The sequence below is a fragment of the Anser anser genome (assembly GCF_964211835.1).
Source record: "Anser anser genome assembly, chromosome: 2".
Lineage (NCBI taxonomy): Eukaryota > Metazoa > Chordata > Aves > Anseriformes > Anatidae > Anser > Anser anser.
This window is the reverse complement of record NC_139721.1, coordinates 70,135,905-70,154,328: the sequence shown is the minus strand read 5'-3', so window position 1 is coordinate 70,154,328 and position 18,424 is coordinate 70,135,905. Positions and strand designations below refer to the sequence as shown.

At 43.3% G+C, this 18,424-nt stretch overlaps 1 long non-coding RNA gene across 1 annotated transcript in view; it reads left to right on the top strand.

Annotated features, from left to right (window-relative positions):
• LOC310893588 overlaps positions 1–18,424 on the top strand; it is a 74,408-nt gene that overhangs the window by 54,491 nt on the left and 1,493 nt on the right. The window contains exon 6 of the long non-coding RNA XR_014579111.1: positions 1–18,424. This exon is cut by the window's left edge and continues 10,475 nt beyond it. This is a non-coding gene — a long non-coding RNA (uncharacterized lncRNA).

Sequence of the window (18,424 nt, the reverse complement as noted above, 5' to 3'; positions counted from 1 at the left end):
CCCATGTATCTGCTTGCTCCATCGGATCATGCCCACATACTGCTATTTCAGTTCCTAACCTAGCAATTATCCAGCTACATGCAAGTGTAGCCAGCACACCGAACACGACTTCCTCCCCGGTGAGTTAAATGAAACTCAGGTATCTTTTTCCCTCCTTTTATCAAATTGACCCTTTGTAAATTATCCTGTATTCTTTTGCTTTGTGATTGAACTGTAGCCATTTAGAACTATAAAGATAAATCCTTTTAAACCCCAACTTTCTTCTCATGACAGTTTGCATTTTTTTTTTTAATTTTTTTTTTATGACTAATTAGCTGGTGGCTTCATGGATAAGCTGTTGGCTTTAGTGCCTTGCTCCAGGACCCCTTCCTGCTCAAGTGTAAAAGGCAGAAAAGCTGCAATAGCACTGCTCAGCATCAGTTTTCCCCCAACTGGAAATCTGTCACTCACCTCTTTACCTCTGGGCGTGAAAAAAAAAAAAAAAGAAGAAAAGGAACAATATGTGGGAGAAGTCCGTGGTGTGTTGTCTGGCAATCTGACATGCTAATGTTTCCTTCACTAGGAAGTGGATGAAAAGAGAAAGGACTTGCTGACTTGCTGCTCTTACCATCCATGTGTCCACGGTCAAGTAGAAGTTGCCACACAGTAGGAAACTAAAGCTGGCACAGGCAGTAAGCTCTGCAGAAGCAGAGAGAAATCCCTCATCGACATACAGAGGAAAACTGGTCAGCAGAAAGTTCTCAGGAGGTGCTGGACACCAGCCTGGGTTGGAGAAGACAGAAGACCAAGGGTGTCACCTGGTGGCACCAGGGCAGAGGGACCAGGAGCCATGGGGGGTGCCTCCAAGGAGCCCTGCCTCGAGCACAAGGCCAAGAGTGGTCCTGAGTAGAGGATTTCAACTTGCAGGGCTCCCTCCGAATCTCTGTTAACTTCGTCTGATGGGAAAATTTTCAATATCATATAGCAGTGCCTCTGCGGATTGTCCTTTTTCTTCCTGGGGTGAAAAGGTGAAAGGAGTCGGCACAGTTATAGACAGTGGCACCTGGTGTGATGAGGAGCTGCTTTACATGCAGTGGGGTGTTAACTAATTAAACCTCTACATTGAGCAATAGTCTAAATGTTAGTTGAACATAGTTAACAAAAAATACTACTTCATCTCCTAAAAATAAATAGAATTCCAAGGAATTATGAAGACTTATTGGAGAGTGGCTTGGAGATTTGTAAAGGTATCTGTGGGTTTGGATGGTCACCCAATAGATCAGGTAGATCCATCTAGTCTTGGAAAATATAACAGTCAAAAATGAAAGAAAAAAAAAGGGAGAAAGAAGAAAATTATTAAAAGTGGAAATGTAAAGTTTATCTTTAAAGGAAAGCTATATAGTCAGCTCTGGCATAGGACTAACTGATTTGCACATATCTTTAGGACTTTAAAGATTATTTCTTCTAGCTCGTATTCATCAAGAGCACATGATATATTTCAGGAGAATTAAAATATTTAAGCAAGGAAATAAAATTAAGCCATTCTTTACTTTTTAGGGGTCACTTCCATTAGGAGAAAGAGTCCTTGGAAAGAACTAATCTCCTCTCACTCTCTCCCTTCCCACCACCCCTATCTGTAGAAGAAATATTCACTGTGACACAGACGACTCTACAAACACTGGGGTTCAGCTTAGGCAAGTGAGATACCTAGATAAATTGCTTTTTCTCTCTGGGGATGAAAAAAAAACATGCATTAAAAAGTGTTGTTTAATGTATTCCACACTGGAGGAAAGGTGTTTTTCTACGGTGACTGCTGTTGTATTTCCAAGCCACCCTGCCTGTTTTATTCTGTGTGTTTATTTATTTGATATAGCCACTTCCTATTCTAATTTAATTTCAAGAAGCTGCAGTTCCTTAGAGAGATCTATTGTAGGTGTGATGACTGCAGACTTTAAAAGGAAGCCACAGGTGATTTCAAGAGATGAGATAAACTTTCAAACACATCAAAATCCTTTTGGATAAAACATTAAGATGAGCTTTATTTTATCAGGGTTTTCTGCAAATGCCCAGATTAGCTTTCACACTGCCTGGAGGGGCACTGAGACCTGGGGTTTGCCTTTGCAAATCTGAGGACTTGAGCCAGCTAGCCCTTGGTGTTTGACTGGGAAGCTAAACATTTCTGGCTTTGGATACAGCCCACATTTCTCTAGAGCTATACTATTTTTTCCATCTGGAAACTTTGTCCAGGCAGAATTTGGAGACTTTGGCTGTTTGTCAGGAGTTTCTGAGTGCTACACAAACGAGGTTCACCTGTGGGACAATGCTGCACCTCGTGGTGCTTCACAGATGGCTCGTGGCTCTGTGGTGAGGTTTTGGGCCATATCAACCCACCCAGCTAATGCGAGGAGAGGGCTGAGGTGCTGTGTGTGTGTCCAGGCTGTGAAGGACAGGTGAATCTGCAGAAGAAGCAAGACCTGCACTGAGCTCAGAGACTGTCTCTGGAAGCCACTTTAGCTGGGCCTGGAAGAGTATCTCACCACCTCTGTCAAATATACAGATGGCTGTGAATGCCTGCATAAGACACATCCATGCATGTTGCACAAAGAGAAAACATCTAGTCCCATTTCTAGCGAAAATTAAATGACAACATCAAATGCAATCTCAAAAAAGCAAGTGTCTGGGAGGTAATATGTCTTCTGTGTTTCCTGCCTTGGTTCTCTGCTGCAAAATCAAAGCTACCTCTGCAAACAGCAGACTACCAGGAACCTAAAGGGGCAGCTCCAGAGAAAGCCTAAGCCCCCACTGGCTAGTGCTTGCCATTTTGTGGTAAGGTTTGTGATGTCTGGTGTTTTCCCCGAAGCCCCAGTTCTCTGAGTCACACAGTTTGTTGAGAACAGTTTTCTCAGATGTTAATTTCTAGAAAAAAAAAAAAAAAAGCCTGAAGACGTGATCAGAGTCTTCCTTCCACAATGAGAAGTGAAAAGAAAAAGGGTCAAAGTTATTGTTTTTTAAGCAGTCTCTAGATATTTAAGCTAAGTTTGAGCTTTTCTGAGATTTAATGTGTGATTTTTGAGGCGTAGCGATGACAACAGCGCATTACAATTATGCAACACAGTATAATGATGCTCAGGGCTTCCTACCACCATCACTTTTTTTTTTTTTTCCTGCTTCTCCATCTCCTTCCTCCTTGAATTATTGCAGCCCTGTCTCTCCTCTCCCTGGCCTCTCTCAGGCTTTCCTCTCTCCTCACCACCTCCCTGTGCTCCTTCCAGCCCCTGCCAGCACCCAGCCACCACCAGCAGCTGCAGGGCTTTAGTCCCTCAGTCCCCTCCTTGTGTCCCCTCCATCAGAGCCTCACTTTCTCACCCCATGCTCCTGGTGGCTTTCAGGATTGCAGAAGACAATGTGAGCACCCAGTCCTTGCCATCTCAAGTTAAACACAGACCAGGTGGGGCAGGTTTGGCACTGGGGGCCATGGGGGTTGCCACTGCAGGGAGAAAGCAGCCACAGTGAGAGGTACCAGGGGGTCATGACTTCCAAAATTGCTTGGGAGATGAAGTCTCATCCATCTTGCTGATTAAGGAGCCAAGAGTGGGCTTTGCTCAGGGAAACAGATGCCAAAAAACAAAAACAAAAACAAAAAACTTATCCTTGAGTTGTGCTTAATGAGGAAGACGAAGTAATGCAGATGGAGATGACAGTCACAGCCAGGTGGGTCTCCCAACGTGACAGCTTACTCATGGCCACCATGGCTGAATTTGGTGGAAAAGCTAAACTCCTCTAGAGGGCAATTCAAAGCAGAAAATTAACTCCATGCTCTCTCTTTTCTGCCTAAGGCTGGTTAGGGACTAAGCCAAAGTTCCCTTTTCTGAATAATCCCCTCCTTGCTTTTCTTAACACGTTTCTTTGTTGGATTAAGCGTGGCTCAGTGTGTGAGTTGACCTGGACAACTGCTGACAAATGAATATAAAAGCTACACCTGCAAGGAACAATTGCAAGGAACACCGTCATGCAGCTCCACGGGCTTTCTTGGCTCGGAGCAAAGGAGGATTGGCAGGAAAGAGCGACGGCTTTATTCGTACACCAGTTTCAGGTGTAAACAACAACAGCTTTATACAAAACTGTCTGTCCACGAAGCTCTTCTCCTGCCTATGGAACCACTGAGCAATTACCAAACACTGTTCAGGTGGAGATGTTTTTTATTTCTATTTTTCTGAAGATATATAAATATTTGCTTTTGACGATTTACTGTTGTTACCAGCAGCTATCACCAGCATCTGCCTGAAATAACTCTTATGGCCTGTTTCTCTCCCCTGCTGTGTGTTGCCATTCCTACTGAAATTCCACGTAACCGCAGGCAGCATCGGCTGGTGGCACTGGGCTAACCACGTGTCAGGCGTGAAAATGTGCCTGTGCACAAGCAAGCAACCATCACGCATGCCATCGGGTGCAGCTGTAAAGCAAAAATGAGCTCTGTGTGCCTTCACTGAAGGAGAGCCCCTGCTAATACTCAGGTTTAATGCTGAGGCGAGGTGCTGGTCGTCTTCAGTTCCCAGGAGTTTCTAGGGCTGGTGGGGCCATGAGGCTTGTTTCACCCTAGAAGCTTTACCCCTTATGGACTGCTAAATCTAAACCACAGCATCTAAGCTGCACTAAGCACTGATGTGAGTGAGGAGTGGATGCCCATTCATTTTTGTTGATTCTGCAAAGCTGGAGGTAACCTCCAACAGAAGGAGAGGACTGGGGAAATAATGTCTTAAACTGTCATAGCCTTAAGCTAAGGGAATAGGGGGCAAAACTCTATGTGTCTCTGAGGTTTCAGCATAAAGTACTTTACAGACCCCTGGGAAATAAATTGCAGGATGCTTTTGGAAAATTTTATAGTTAAGTTTTCAATCCTTGTTCTATTAATGAAGCAGCAAAGGTACAAGGGATGTGATCTTTACCTCTGTTGTATGATATACTGTCAAACATGCAAAATGTCCCCAAAACAGAACAGCAAGGTCCTACATGCACCTTTGGGAACATCACTCACAGGAGGATGCGTGGTTTTAGAGGTTTTAGAGATGCAAAGCCTCCAGAAAACACACAAGTTCTTGCTGATTTTTTTTTGGCATGGGGTGCAGTGTGTGCAAGTCTGTCCAAAATCCATGACCTGAACTCTGGTCTCTTAACTCCTCCTTCCATACTTCACTGGCTTCTGCTTCCCTTGGCACAAATATGGGAGCTCAACAGGCTCAAGCTTTCCATTTCCCTAAGAACCAAAAAAGTTAATTCTGGAAATGTTCCTTTTTAAAACATTTGTAATTGGCAGCTCCTGCCAAGTATTAGCAGGCCAGTAAAATCTCTCTACATAAATTGTGTTGTAATTAGTGTGAATTGTTTAATGTCACCTTGTCTGGCTGTCTGAGAAACTGTCTCAAAATGTAAAAACACCACATTTTTTCAGTTGAGGGAGTGGAGCATGGCTGCACGAAGACATTTTTATTTCTCTCTATTATTTCACAGTGGCCTTTTCAAATCACTCAGGCTGCTGAACTTAAGCAAAGTTAATCAAGAATTCTCTGATGACGAAAACTACAGCCATAAGACATAGTAACAATAGCATCACAATTTTTCTTAACAAAGGTAATATGGTAATAATAATTAATGGATATTACATTCAGCACAGAGGACAAGACAGTAAAAACAGCCCAACACCCTAAAAAGACCTGCTGTATGTGCATATAAGCCATTTTAGGGGGAAGAAGTAGAAAGGGTGACAGAAGAAAGTAGCTTGCTTGTGGGAAAGAAACAGATGTCCTTTAGAGACAACTCTGGAAATATTATCTTGGGGGAAACAAGACACCAAGACCTCATTATTTAAATAATGCTTATTTGAAAGCTAAGAGAAAGAGAGAAGCTGAATGTGTAGGGAGGAGAGAGAGTTGTGTGCCTAAAGGCCTTTTGGTGCAAAGCTGCGGGGTCTTACCGTGGTCCTGAGTGGATGTGACAGCAGCCCGACCAGCCTGCTCTCTTCTCTGGGCAGCATCTTCTGTGTAAAGTCACTTTGGAGGGGTGTTTCTGATCCTGATGGCAGCTGAAGAAGCAGCAAATAGCAGCAGGAGATGTTTCTTCCCAATCTTAAGAAAGCTACAGAAGCAGCAGGGTGGGGGTTGTTCTTAAAACTGGGATTTTATACGTTTTATAACTAACCATGCTACTATGGGATTTTATACGTTTTAAAACTAACCATGTTAATATGGGTAAACGTATCTTTATTATTCATGGAAATATTTAAAAGAGCTTTGGATCTCGCTGAGCCCCTCGGTGATGTCTCCTGACAGGCTGGTCATGCGAACAGACCAAAAGAAAAGCACATGCTCTGCTTTGATCCCTTCCCTCGTCTGCTCTCTCCAGGTGGGAGCAGAATCTTGCAAGGCCGGGTTACGTGTTAGGGGCTGACCAACCTTCTCTGTGCCCCTCAGACCTTCCTGGTGGCCCTCAGCTTTTGCATTGGCCTCCTGTGCTGCACACACTGGTGCAAAATGCACACACAAGTGAGCCCTTTGCTCCTGTTAATGAGATAGGTGGTGGTGACAACCTTGCCACCAGGTGGCAAGGAGGAGAGTAATAGGAAACAGCCAGGGAAAGTAGTCGAAGGGTGCTGAGAAGTCTGGAGTAAGTATAACCGGGAAGCACTGTGGTTTCAAAAAGAACTCTAACATTTTTTTAAAAGCCCAAACTTGAATTTGATCCCATTATTTTCCATCAGTGACCAGAAAAAATTGCACAAGGTCTTCCATCTACCTGGATGCTGCAACCTGCTAAAATGACACCATCCCCATCCCATGAGCTTCACTAGCAGTTGGAGAAACATAAAGAGAGAAAGAAATACAAAATGAGGGAGCCTTTTCAAGCCTGAGAAATGTTTCAGGGTGAGAAAGGTGCAGAAGGAGCACCGAATGCCAAGCTCAACTCCAGCATTTTTCAACTTTAATCTTTCTTCCAAATGCTCTGCTTTTATTCCAACTAATTGAATGAACGTCTTAAAATTCACAACACAAACTAAATTTGATTAAATCTAACTTGGCTCATATGATAAAGCACTGCAGTTAGAATGCAGCTAGAAAAATACATTATGCTAGGACAAATAAGTATGGTTAACTTCAATAAGAGCAGAGGTAAATTGCTTTTTGCGTGAGATGTGCAATTTTACCTCAGAAGAGCTTTAATCAAAGTAAAATATTTTAGGGAAAGGGGGAAAAAGTACTCACAACGCAACATTTTGTCTACTAACCGCTCAGTAAAACTCAAGTTTAAATTTGCTAAATAAAGCCAAATCTGTACATTAGCTTTCTCCAGTTAGCATGTAAACCATTAAAGCAATACAATATCCAGCTATGAACTAAATTATATTTATAACAGATCTCACACGCATAGTCAATGTCCATCAGAAATGTATCTGCCACTGAAACTCTCATTGGAAGGGGAAGAATGAAACTAAATACAGATATTTAAATGGAGATTGTGTTCATGTTTATGGCAGTGTTTTCACAGCCAAATGAAAAACAATGCAAAGCATAGCTAATAAACGGGAGGCAAAGTATTAACTTTGCATTTGTAGGGAAGGAATCTTGCTCTTTGATCTTCGGTGGTCCATAGCTGATGTTGTATGTACAACTAGGTGCTCCACATTCCTGTTTATGTCACATTGAGACCTGTCTTCTATTTGGGGAGGACCTGCTCATTTTTATTTTTTATTTTTGGCCAACGTTGTTATCCTGCTGTACCTGTGTGAGTGACACTGAGTTGTAGCACCATCTAGGACACACCAAGCCAGAGGAGGGTGGGGTAGCTGTGATGCACCACAGCTCAGCCCAGATGCTGGTTAACCTTTGATTACACCTGGCACTTCTCTGTGGCCAGGATGGGAAGACATTGACAAGACACCTTCCAGTACAGCCTCAAAAGGGTTTCTCGCTTGCGTACTTCTGCGTGCTGCAAGAATGTACTGCCTAGCATGTATATGGGAGACCAGAGTCCATATTAGAGGTGGATGACACACAAGACATATGCTTCTTTGTTCACTGCAGGGTTGGAAAAGAATCATCCGGCTCCAGCACACCCTCTCCTTGAAGGTTTCCTCCTTAGCTTGCCATGTGTGTACCCCATAACCAGGCAGTGTCACTTTAGAAGAGGAGGCAACACTGAACGCTTGGAATCATCACTGTGCTGGTAAATCAGCAAGCTGTGGGCTTCTGATTAAAAAAACAAAAAAAAAAACAAAAAAAAAAAAAAAAACAAAAAACAAACACACACACACAAAAAAAACCCTACACACCTGCCTGGGCTTGAGGAAACCTGAGTGAAGTTTTTTGACACAGCTCACGATCCATACCGTGCTGCCTATGGGCTGACTGAGTGCATGGGAGAGATGAACTTGCTCAGACCTAAACCCAAGCAAAGGTTGTACAAGGGGGACGAGTGTCTGCACTTACCTCTGTGGTCACTGTATTCCTTCCAGCCCCCAGCCCCCAGTTCAACTGAGGGGGACAAAGGAGGTGTGTTTCAGCTTCCAGTTCTGAAAAGTATCCATTTGGCCACACCATGGTAGATTTGGCAACCTGGAGAGCTACCGGAATTGTACTGGAAAAACTAGTAAGGTAGTTCTCCACCATGCTGTGTCACCTGGAGAGAGAATAAACTGAAGCAAATGTATAAAGCTCAGAGTTTAGTTAAGTGTTTTGTAGATGCAAAGATGAGAGTTTGTTAGATGGAAGACAGTCTGGAGAGTTTAGCACCAAGGACCTCATTACAATCATTTCCCAGAACGTATAAGGGACTTGTCTCATCATTCAGCACACTTTTTACTGATTATACAGCCAAAAACATCTCAACCCAGTTTTTATGTGAGATTTTTATCTTCCTGGGGGCAAGAAAAGGAGATACATAACACCCTCTGGTCTCTGCAGGTACGTAACTGTTTTCACAAAAACAAATTCTGACAAGATGGAAAGGTCCTGTGTCCTCTCAGGCACCCTTCACACTCAGCACAGAGCTCAAGGCCCACCACAGACCTTTGCAAGGCCCAGCTTTGGGCACCTCTCTTTGAAGCTGGAGGTGGAAGGCTGGTGTAGCTGTGGAGCCAGCGTGGCTGCACAGCACTGCGTGTTAGGGTCCAGTGCCTTAAGAAGGCAAGAAACTCCAGCTTAGGAACCATATTTCTTCCTGAACAGATACAGGACATGGAGGTATGGACAAAGCGATGCCTCCCAACGTGTGGAGAACTCACAGGGATCCCTGGATCAGTTCCCAGGGGGAGAACAATGTGTAGATGTTCATAGAGAGACACCGTGTTTCCTCTGCCTTCCTTTTCCTTGTCCCTGGGGTGGGAACCCCTTGGTACATCACTGAGCACAGCCCCTGCGTGAGGAGCCTGGCTGAGGGGGCAGGAGCCACAGGAGAAGCAGGAGCCCCTGGCGCTCCTGGGACATAGGCCGAGCTAGGGCAGCACCTCCAACTGACCGTGGCCACTCTCTGCTACCTAGTACCCTAGTTCTGGGACAGTCTCTCCCCAAATCCCATCCCAAACACCCCCCAGTCCCAAACAGAAGCACTTCTTGTGGGTGGACCATCAGAAAGGGACAGTTAGCTGGGTCTCCACCACTTGGTTAGCCCCCTCAAGGTGCCGAGGACCTGCAACAGCTCTTGGCATGGCTTCCTTGTCCTGGGGCTGGCAGAGTTAGGCCTGGATGCTCTGCAGAGTCCTCTGCACCCCACTGAGCCAAAAAATTAGCATAGCGTCAGCTGGGATCTGATGTTTCTGCCATGGTGTAGAGGCATCGGCCTGGTTAAAATCATTTTCGGTAACACCTCCTCCAAAAATGTGGTGAACCTTGTGAAGCCTGGTGAACGTGAACATGAATTGCAACAGGGGAACTGCAAATGCTTGTGGCCTTTGCTTTTATTTCATTCTAGAAGACAGTTGTGTTACTGATGAGAGCGTTGGAGTAGGGTTTCTTGCTCTTGACTGGTGCAAGGAGTGAGAACAGCACTCACAGGGCTGAAGTCAGCAAGGATGGATAAGGTAACAACTTGGGCTGGTGCTTTAACATCCCACCTTCCTTCTACTTTTTTAAGATACTGTCTAAAGGAGTGAAGCACATCCATCCAACTCCAGGTGAAATTTGGCAAATCTCCTTAGCCTTCATAAAATGTTTCTTGTGTCCATTGTATCAACTTTAATCCACAACATCTGGTGATACTCAGATACTTCTCACCTCTGATACTGCTCACCTCAGGGCTGGGAAGTCTTGAGTGCAGACGTGGATATTCCCTCCTGTGTAGCACCTCTTCCTCCTCCTCCTTTTTTCAGCAAATGATCTACCATCTCTCTGTCTTGGAGATCAACCAAGATTTTCTATTCCACATTTTCAGCTGCTATTTTATTGACATCCTGCCTATTAGACCCAGAAAGTCCAAACTGTCCTTTCCAGCCCCTCAGTTTTATTAGTACTTGAGTTTGTTGCGCAGATCCTTGCAAGTGATGGGATTTAAATGGAAGTATTTCACCCAGCCAGATCGGAACCTGCCTCTTTTTGACTGCACACATATCACTGCCTCAAAATGCAATACTTCAAGTAATTTTGATTCTGTCAGTAAAAGCTCCATGGAAAAATCTCATCTGGGCTTGTTAGTGATATATTGACTTAAAATGCCCAGTTTAAAGAAGGCTAGGAAAACAAAACAAGAAAAACTCAAGTCCCCCAGTGAAAGCTTGTACTTTCAAGAGGGAATGAGCTATTTGTAGAATACAAGTATTTTCAGTCCAAGGGAGACTGGTATCTCAACAAAGCCGAAATATTTCTGGATTATCTGGTCTTAATAATTCAGTTTTTGGTATGTGTATTTAGATCCAGAGACCGAAACCACATCAGTAAAAATAGATTGCTCACCTCAGGCTGCCTATAACCAGGTCTTTGTTGCAGCCCCCAAACAGTTTAAGCTATGCCAGTGGTGAAACAACTTACAAAATTTCCCCAGCGCAGGCAGGCTTGAAGAAGAAAAGAGTCTATTGCAATTCATGTAAGTGAAAATCTCATGACATTAAGCTGCTCCCTGGAGCCATTGCTAAATGAATAATGCATAAGCAGTGTCAGTGACCCTCCCTCCCCTTAACTCAAACACAAGAAAAAAATACCAGCAGCTGAAGGTTTCATTCACCCTGGTGTGAAACTATCCAACAGGATGAGCCCTAGGCTGAAAGAGGTGTCTGCCACAACTTTATATGAGGATTATTTTCCCTATGACCACTCACTCCCCTCTGATTTTTTTCTGGTCTGTGGATTTACACACCAAAAATATGCAATAGGGAAGGAATATAAACTCTCACTTTGTGGTATCACTGGCTTGCATATTGCAGCTCAGCAGTCATGGACAGCATCCAGCATTAGCACTCAAAGGGAGCTGCTGTATTTACGACTGCTCCAGCCTCACAAGAGCAAGGAAGGCTGGTAAAGAGTGATTGAAGCAGATCTGAAAGAAATGTATACTATAAAGAGGACAAAAATTGAATATTTTTGGAACCTGAATTCCTAAATAAATTAGGTTTATGCAATCTTGCTCGTCTGGGCAAGGATACGTGTGGCATGGTGTTCTGTCCACAAACCCCACACCAGGGTTTGGTGCTGCTGACCTACTGCCAGTGACTTTTGACAGAAAGGTAAGCAGTTTTGGAAACAACTCAGTTTTTCCATTTCAGATGGAAACAGATGCTTATGCCTTTTGGGTGGAAAGGCTAATAAACTCACTCATTGTTAGGCATCAGCCTATCAAAAGAGGGCAGAAGCTTTTCAAAACTGCACTCACATGTTCTGCAGCCCACAAAGCTCCCCTCCATGGTTTAAAATGGCTTTTGCCAATTGTTTGCATTCCACAGACCAGTAACTGGCAAAACTGTTTTTTGGGAGGTGGGAAAATCTTTCAAAGATGTGCTCATGGAGGACTGTTTTGCAAGATCTACAATGTCATACATATACTGATGGCAGTTTTTCCATTAAAAAGATCCCCATATTATGATGATTTCCACAATAGGCAAAGAAGTACATAATAATGAATGGAATGACATCAAAGAGAGTCAATTATCTGTGTTTATAAGCGATGTGATTATGGTGTAGTTGTGATAAGTGGATATTCACTGCATCTTATTGCAAAGCATAATGGTGTTCAGGTTTTTGCATCCATGCTTATAGCATGAAAACTGAAGAGGAGATAATTATCATCACAGTGGCTAATGCCAAATGCCTTCATCCAGAGGAGGCTGTGAGCACACTGTCTGATGTTGAGAAGTGAAAGAGCACCAGCAGCGTGAATTTCGTCACTCTGGAAATCAGATCATTCACTTGGGGGCGGCTGTGACTGATAATGCCACTGCTTGCTTCAGAAATGTCCATGCTCACACATCTCTGAAGAATATCTAGAACAGCAGTCCAGGACTAGGAAAGAAGTTTTGGCCTGCAGTGCATCTGAGCACCAGGGTATCGATTATTTCAGTTCTGTGGAATTGAAGAAAGACCTCTCTCCCCACACAAAGTATCAGCTTTCACTCAAGAAACCTCCCAAACAGTAAAAACTTTTGACTTAAAGCAAGATTAAATGTACAGCCAATGTGTAAACTGAGATCCCTTTGAATCTGAAGAAAGCCTGAAGCAATGACTCAAAACTACGTGAACTTTCAGCTTCAGCTCTCTGGGCTCTTCAGTTGCGAAGCTGTGTTTTTTCAAGCTTTTTTTTTTTTTTTTTTTGGCTACAGGGTTCATTATTTTGCAGAAGCCAGGTCTTTCTGCCCTGCAGGGATCTATCTATCACTGCTGACTCTCTGCATCTTCTCCACATGGAAGAAGTAATTGGATTGTACTTTCTGCACACGACCAAGACAGCAGGAAAACCCAGAGCTGTAGGCTGGAGAACTGAGCTGTATAGACAGCAGGGAAGTATCTGGTGCGTAAGAAAACTAAATGGCTGAGCGTAACCAGAAGATCTTTCCTTTATTTCCACAGAAGAGCTGGGACATGCTGAACTGTGTTCACCAGAGACTGCAATGGAACTTGGGAAGATCTGTGAAACCTTCAGAGAACTTAACCACCTAAATAATCCCCACAGAAAATGATCCCGGGGACATTAAATCTCTGTGAATATATGAAACAATAAGCTGTGCCAGGGGATGCTAAGGGTAAGGGACTTTTCTTAAAAGTGCAATAGAGACATTAGTGCATAGGGGTGCTGCCACAATGATGGGGCCTCCATGTTCTACCCCATAGATGGTTTATGATTACGCAGGAACAACTGCAACACTTCAGCCTAGTAACAAGAAAAAAAAAATCCAGTTATTTCATAAATTTTAGAATAGAGTTGTATTTATTATTATTTTATTAGAAAATTTAGAAAATAACAGAAAATATTAAGTGTTGTGCTGTTTCTTTGTCCCTACAGGGCAAAGAATCGCATTGTTATCAAGTTCCTTGGGTTGTTTTGGGGAAAGGGATGAGATTGCTAAGACTTTCTGCTGCACACCTATAAGTTTAGCTGGCTTGTTCTTTAAATGAATGTGAGCTTGTTGTTGCCAGCTCTCCACTCGTTGTAGTGTCACCCTTGCCTTAGATCCAAACTTAAAAAAGGAGCTTTGTGGAGCTTGGTGTGTTGCTCATAGCTATGCTAGAGAAACTACTATTCTGGGAGCACTCAGGCTTCTCCAAACAGCTCTTCCAGCTGTAATATCATTCCTGGTTGTCATTTCAGTCGTAAGTTCTTTGACCCCTGTGTCTCCAACCAAGCCCCACCAGCCAAAAACCAAGTGCTGGCTCATCTTCTACAAGGCCTGAGGGATGTGTCCTTGTGTGAGTGGTGTGTGTGTCTGCCTGGGTGCATTCACACACACTCATTTGTTCTTGTGAAGGAGATGCTTAAGGTCAGTTTTGCAGCCCTCCAGCCATGTTACAGCAGGTTTGTCCTGCTGGTCTGATTTAGACCAGTTCCTGGCTTGTTCTAACCTGCTGGAAGAGATTCACAGACCTGAACCTACTGTTGCCAAAAGGAGTGATAACAAGATGTGTCTGCTCTGCTCCGGACATGCTATCACCTTCCTCCTTTGCCACAGCAGAGGCAGAAGAGGGTGACACCTGCCCTTATGAAGGTCTGTGCCATGGGAGATTTCCCACGTAGGATATGTAACACTGGACTTGAGCGAGGGCTTCTTTGCACAGTGACTGCACTACACTAGAACGGCACCCCAAAACTAATGCTTATCAGCAGCAGAAGGATTTCTTATGCAGGTCGATTTGTGCTTTTATCCGAAATAAATATTTGTATCAACATTGACTGGAATAACAGCACTGACACACAGGGAAAACTGTCTGCTCTTATTTTCTACTTACAAAGAACACAAATCTGCATGATGAGTCAAATTCACCTGTTGAAAAGATTATTTGCTATGTGAAACAGCTAAAGCAGCAGAAAAAAAAAAAACTGTTCCTGGAATTTAAGAGGAAAAAGATTGTTCCTTGCAGCTCTGAAACACAACCATTGTCCCACTCAGCATATTAAAATTCACATTAAAAGATGGCAGTTGCAAAATGCGGGGGAGTACTATCAAATCAGTATTTTTTAAACAATTCTGGAGCATGCAAGTTGATATTTTGGAATAATAACATAGAACCTACAATGTTATGAGTTGTCAGCATTTCTGAGGAGGCAGATTCAAAGGTCTGTCTCCTAAACTCCAGCTAAAGACAAGATGAACAAACAGGACAACTCAGGATGTTTTATGTACAAGTTGGATGAGTTTTTCTTTTTTTCTTTTTCTTCCTTCCTTCCTTCCTTCCTTCCTTCCTTCCTTCCTTCCTTCCTTCCTTCCTTCCTTCCTTCCTTCCTTCCTTCCTTCCTTCCTTCCTTCCTTCCTTCCTTCCTTCCTTCCTTCCTTCCTTTCTTTTCCTTTCTTTTCCTTTCTTTCCTTCTTTCCTTCTTTTCTGTATTTTTTTCTCTTTCTTTCTTTCTTTCTTTCTTTCTTTCTTTCTTTCTTTCTTTCTTTCTTTCTTTCTTTCTTTCTTTCTTTCTTTCTTTCTTTCTTTCTTTTTCCTTCCTTCCTTCCTTCCTTCCTTCCTTCCTTCCTTCCTTCCTTCCTTCCTTCCTTCCTTCCTTCCTTCCTTCCTTCCTTCCTTCCTTCCTTCCTTCCTTCTTTCCTTCCTTCCTTCCTTCTTTCCTTCCTTCCTTCCTTCCTTCCTTCCTTCTTTCCTTCCTTCCTTCCCTTTTCTTTCCTTTTTTTTTTAAAAAAAAGCAAATCTATTATTTAAATGTTGCTGTGATTGAAAATCAGAATTACACCGTACCATACAGAAATCTTTGGACAGTATATGTTGGCACATGTGTGTTGTAATTTAAGCCATAGCATCATCCCAAGCTGAAAGAAATTTAGGAGATCATTCTCAGAGAAAGTCTTTGCTTCAGAAAGAGGATTAGTGGTAATGAACATCATTGTGGCAACCAGAAATAACTTTTAAACCTTTACCAAGAAGATACTGGACATCAAAGAAGTAAAACTGATCTCCTGCCTTCCGTCCCAAACATCACTGCTCTAAGACCAGGCTCCCTTTCTGTATACTGACTACTACACGATATTTCTTGTCTCTCTCTGTGCACACTGTATGCCATCTTTGTGAGCACCCTCTCTCACTCTGCACTCCTGAGCTACGGTCAAAGCTCTGGGTTAACAGGAGTGGAAATCTGAAGGGGCAGCGATGCTGTGAAATGTAGTAAAACCAAAGAAACCCAGGGTCGTAATGTGTGAGCAGCCGCAGACACTGGAATTCGAGTATGCAGTATGGCTGAGGCTAAACTTGGTATCATAACACAGTGTGGGTCTAAATAAAAACTGCCTTAAACTCCCAAGAGGCTTGCTTCTTCTAAGTGATGACAGTTGTTAGAGAGTAGCTCTGCTACAGGAGCAACCACACCAAATATAGTGTGCTGGAGTAAACGCAGGGGACAGTGCTGGAAAACTCTCTCTGAATGCAACCCTACTTCTGCAAGAGTCAGTGGATGCCATATCTGTGGGTATTTGTCCCTTTAGCTCTGTGAATCCCTACTTTTAACACCCTGATTTACAGCACACTGGCTGCTCTCCATTACTAGCACAGCCTTTTCCTGAAGCTCCAGGTCTGTATTCAGGCCATGCTTTCGTTTGCATCAGCCAGTCAGCAAATTGCTATCCCAGATGAGTCCCAACTTCTCCAAAGGGAGGTCACAGGGAGACTCTTACTTATGTCATATTTTCTGCTGGTCCATTGTTCATCATTTGTATAGCAAATTTTGCTTCTGTTGAATATTCATAGAATCACAGAATAATTCAGGTTGGAAAAGACCTCCAAGATCATCTGGTCCGACCATCGCCCTACCACCAATGTCACCCACTAAACCATGTCCCTAAGCATCACGTCCAGCCTTTCCTTGAACACCCCCAGGGACAGTGACACCACCACCCCCCTGGCCAACCCGTCCCAATGCCTAATAAAAGGCAGGCAGCAAGATGCAACTAGGAGATGACACAGACAGACACAAGAATGCAGACCTTTGCCTACTTTATCACCATGGTGTGTTTTCTGGCAACTTCTCTGTTGCCTTGCTCCTCCAGTTCTGCTCAGGATGGCTTGTGGGTAGCTCATGGCACGTCATGGTTTAGGCTGAAGCTATGCCAGCTTTCACCCACCCTGAGCTATAACCCTTTCAGCAACCCTGAGGAGAGCTCCTGTAGGAACATCCTGCAGCTGGTGGAGTCTGGTGTGGGTTATCTTGGCAAAACCACAGCCATGCTGCTACGTGCTGCTGCTGGGATGAGAGTGGAATAAGCTGTCTGAGTGTTTTTGTGCCACTACAAAGCAAGTGGCTCCACCTGCAAATAGTGGGTCTCGTTTGCTAGGGGTCAAGGATGGAAAAAGTGGCCCCAGCGCTGGTGAACAATGCCCTTCTCTAATGACCCTTGCTGCAACATACTGATGTGGGTGCCAGTGGGAATTCTGCCTGAGTAAGAGCTGGATTTTGGACGGCTACAGAAATGGAGATGGCCCAGGGGAGTTTGCATGCCTCTGAGAACCTCAGCACAGCCCATGCCTGCTGTAAAAGCCAGCACTGTGCTGCACGCCTGGCACTTAAAACATGATCAACATTCAAGGTTGTAAGCCCACACCATTTCATTTTAAAATTAAAGTCATTTTCTGAGTAATAGGAGCACATTCGCACTTGGAAACCGTAGAGCTCTTAGCTTCTTTTTCAATTTCAGTGCTAGAAAAAGGAAAGGGACAAAGTGCCAGGAAATATTGTTTCTTGGCTGAACTCTTGTAGACCAAGTTTCGGTCCAGAGTGGATTTTTTGCATGACTCAGTGGTAAATTTCTGAACAAAGAGCTTTATGATATAGCGGCAATACTATAAAAAGCATTTAACTCTAGCTATGCTGGAGGCAGTTTTGAAAACTTCTGGCTTCTTTTCTTTCCATTTCACGGCAGCACTTGTAAATGGATTGAAACATCCTCAGGGATTTCTGAACAAAGTGGGTAGAAATTTAAGTGCTTTGTAATCTCAATGGAAGACTTAGGATCAGGTAGAGTAGATAATTTGACTTACTTAGAGCAATCATGCTTTTGAAAACTTTACTTCATTCCTGTGAAAACTAGTTTGTAGTAAAATTACCTTCCACAGGCTTCTTTGCATGTTCCCGTAATGAACTTCTGACTTACAACTAGTTTGTAAATATGATTTCTTTCTCACATTGTAGTTTTCTTCCATTTATTAAAGGCAGATTTCTGTTTTAGGTGGAAATATTATGTAGTGTGGATAGCTGCTGTGGAGAAACTATTGCAAATATCTCATTTGTAACAATTTTGTTCTTCCACTCAGAAACTCCACATTTTAGTCCTCCATGGAGAAGAGGATATTGTGTTTGATGCATCACGAACCCTAAAGCATTGTTAAGATTGACTGCAACTAATCACTAAAATGTGCCTCTTGATTTTGGAACAGTTGTGAATCCTCGTCACAGAAAAAAATACTTCCTATTTCAAAATTTATTTCACTTCTTTTCTTTTTCCTTTCCTTCTTTCTTTCTTCTTTTTTTTTAATCTATTTATCTTTTTTCCCCAAGTTTTACTGCATCCCTCATCTACATGCCCATTAATACCATCAGGACTAAAGGCATGAGGAGAAGGATGTCTCAAGTGCCCACCAGTGAAAAGTGCAAGGCTCAAAACCAAAACAGATCAGATTTCAGACAATGTAGGGAAGATGCTGAGACCTCAACAGACAGCTGACACCAGTCTCACCGAGGCAGATGTAAAACTGTCTCATGGATCAACTTCTTCTTCTGATTCCTGAGGGTACACCTTTAAGCACAACACGTCCCATCCTTGCCTGTCCAG